A 3,569-nucleotide genomic window follows, 5' to 3' on the forward strand; every position below is an offset into this window, starting at 1 on the left:
GCTAGTTTCTCTGTCCTGTTCACGTGTGTTTTTGTTCGGGAGGTTTTGTACTCGTTCAGAAGATGCATAATAGCGCCCCCGAGTGTATAACAGTGAAAACACGAAAAGCCGGAAAAACTCGTCTTTGGCGGGGAAGCGTTTTCTTCTAAAAGACGAGATAACTCGTCAATGGCGGGGAAAGAGTTAAAGGCCAGGCATAAAATGCAACACAATATGTAACAGGTTCCTGCTCCAATTTTCTGACCCCCCCTTGGCCTGAAAAAAAGTCGAAGACCCCTGAGCTATGGAAATTGGCTCAGTTGTACGTTGAGAGGTGAATGTGTGTGGGATTTGGTGCAGTACTGTTTTCCTTCCACATGCTTCCTCCCTTCTTTATGCCTTTGAAAAGAGATTTATTGTATAACAATTAAGCAGGACCTGAAGGCCTGCAGATAAGCATTCTAAGAGCCATAGAAGCTATATTTTATTCATAGGAAATATTTGATCCATATGCTTAATGAGAAAACACAAACAAATCAGCCCTTTCAGTACCCTGGTTCATAAATCACACAAAGCGCTCGAGAAACAGTGGGTGAAACTCGAGCGCTTGCTTATGGCTTCCAAAGCAGTCAGTTCAAAAGGAGACGAATGACATCGCCTGGGACACAAAGGCAGCCATATGTCTTGATGAAGGTTTAACCAAACAGAGATTGAGTGGAGGGATTTTTGTGTTTCATAAACAATGAGGAGGGCGTTAAATGGCTGATCTATTCTGGAAACGCATAAAATCTTTGAACATACCTGTTTTTGGGAACAGGCTGTAAGAAACATCTATACAGTGGGTACGGAAAGTATTCAGACCCCCTTAAATTTTTCACTCAGATAACATTTCACTTCTGAGAGAAAACTGAAACAGATGAGGCCTTGATGCGCAAGTCTTTCATATTAGCTTCAAAGTTTAAGGTAGATTCTTAAATTTTGATGGAAGAAAAATAGGTTATTTATTGTAAGAATATGCTACAGGTTATAATTTATAAATTCTGACTAAGGATGATCGAGTTATATAGATATATATAAGCTAATTAATCAGCCATTTTGACAATTAGCTCTCGTATCGGTGCCAAAATCTACCTAAAAACCTTGATAAAAAAAATAAACTTTCTTGTAAAACATTTTCGGTAAGCATGAATTTGGGGTAATACTGGCCAAAATCCTTTAAGAAAATCTAACAGTACTGGTTTGAGCAGTCCTCAGATGCAATTTCAAGAAGTATTTTATTATCGCCAGTGCAATACATATTTTTGGTACTTAGAAGTAGTATGTTATTTGGGATTCAGCCCTGGTCTACCTCAGTAAGATGACAGAGTGGTGAGAATTCACTTTACCAGTAAGATGACAGTTCTGTTCTGGCTAAGACAGAAAAGTTTCTGAAAGAAACTCTAGGACATTAATCAAGCACCATTTCTGCTATTGCTTATGTCAGGAATAAGGGCCTTTCGCACCGCAGGAACCTTTTTATAGTACCAGAACTAATTGTGGAACTACCCACTTTTTGGCGTTTTCGCACCGCCAGAACTAGGTGCGATTTTAGTACCGGACTGCCTTTTTCGAGAACCCAAATTGCTCCTACTCCAGAGCAGGGTCTAACCAGCACAACTGGTACTAATCGTGACGTAAGTAGACATTGATTGGCCAAACGCGTACAAAAACGCCCTCACCCGCCATGATTTAAAACGCCGTGTAAACATACTGTAAACATTGTCAACTTATTTCGCAAGTATGGAGAACAGCGATAGATGGACGGACGCTGAAGTGCAGGCACTTGTAGCAAATGTAGCACTGCCAGTTGTCGTTGGAGATTCTTAGTCCTCCTTTCCATTCTTTCAATCGCTTTATGTATAGCTTTACGTATACGTCGACTTTCCATGTCCATTATTGTGAAACCCGCGAGACACAACAATAGATATCTAAGATGGACCTACTGCATATAAATTAACTTTTATAAACTACCTCATCTCAACCAAAATAGTGCAAAGCTCATGATTATGAATGAGGACATCAGATAAAAGCCTTTCAAATGTTTCTGTTCCCTGTAAGCAAGCTTTTCTGGCATGTAAGATGAGAAGGCTTCACAACCAGTATGATCTTCAGTACAAATGTAATATTAATCAAACTTAACTATTATGTATAAATGGATTTTAAATAGAAAGGCTGCCTGTTAAATTTCCTCCATTTCATTAATATATATATAAAAAAATTCTAATAAAAATCAAAACCTGACTATTACAGTACAAAGTTCTGACAGCATCTCTGACCATAACCAATACATGTGGTCAGATGTTGGTTAAATTCCAGGACAAAAGTCTGCTTAAGCCTTTGTAAATGATAGTCATAAGAAAACTGGATTTAAAGACAAACTACGATTTACTGACATTTCATTAGGTGATGTCTACATGGATTAATGTTAACAGAGATTCTTTAAATCCAAGGGCACTGGCTTCAATAACCAGGCTAAAGAATTTCTGTAAAGAGTGAAAAGCAACAGATACTTTTTATCTCATCATGACAACAGTCTAAATATCATGTCTGACATAACACTATCCCACAAGTACAATATTCCAAACCACATCTAGGGTAATGGTGGGTGTATGTTGTCTCTAGACAAAAACTGAACTGGGAAGAGAGTAGCTACTCCCTGAGTCTTATCCCCCAGTGAGTGGCTCATAGTGGGGGGCACTACTCCATCAAAGAAGAGCAATCCCTCGCTGAAAGAAGGCCTTACGCACTCCAGATGTGCTGGAACTATAGGGATACAACTCAAGACAACAACAACTAGCCAGACTCTAAGCCTTCATTAGATGACTGTGGATGTGGGGATTTTTGTGGGACAACATCCTGTCAAAGAATAGACCGCATGTTTATTGCTGAAAGTAGCAAAAAATTAACATGGGAAAATCAGCACTGGATAACTGAAATGAAATACCAGTCAATGGGGAATATTAATCAAGAACATGAGATATGATATTGCAAATTTTTATTTAATTTTTTTAAGATGTATTTTTGGTGTTTTTGTTTTTATTATGATTGGAAAGTAATTAGACAGGAAGCGAAGTGGGAGAGAGTGAGGGGGACGGGATCGGGAAAGATGGGACTCGAACTCGGGATGCCCGAAGTGCAACAGCACTATATGTCGGCGTGCTGTCCACAAAGCTATCGGCATCGATGATGTTGTTCATTGTTAACATTAATAAACAGACCAGCCTGCATTACCATTATACTGTAAATCCTGGAAAATATTACATTTAAAATAACTTTATATTTCAGTATATTTTATTAATTTCTGTGATGGCAAAGCTGAATTTACAGCAGCCATTACTTCAGTTATCAATTTCATATGATCCATCAGAATTCATTATAATATGCTGATTTGGTGCTCAAGAAACATTTCTAATCAATACTGAAAGCAGCTGTGCTGCTGAAAATCTTTGTGGAAACCATGATTTTTTTATTGTTTTCCCCCCAGGATTTACGCCTGAACAGTAGCATATGTCACACTATCTACAAAGGAAAATTAGTAAAAAAAAAAAAAA

The 3,569-nt window shown here is 38.2% G+C and overlaps 1 protein-coding gene across 1 annotated transcript in view; it reads right to left on the minus strand.

Annotated features, from left to right (window-relative positions):
- Positions 1–3,569, minus strand: part of rad18 (RAD18 E3 ubiquitin protein ligase) — a 37,101-nt gene that overhangs the window by 3,946 nt on the left and 29,586 nt on the right. The window lies entirely within an intron of this gene.

The sequence above is a fragment of the Sinocyclocheilus rhinocerous genome, unplaced genomic scaffold (genome assembly GCF_001515625.1).
Source record: "Sinocyclocheilus rhinocerous isolate Xijiao unplaced genomic scaffold, SAMN03320098_v1.1 scaffold963, whole genome shotgun sequence".
In the NCBI taxonomy this organism is placed as follows: Eukaryota; Metazoa; Chordata; class Actinopteri; order Cypriniformes; family Cyprinidae; genus Sinocyclocheilus; species Sinocyclocheilus rhinocerous.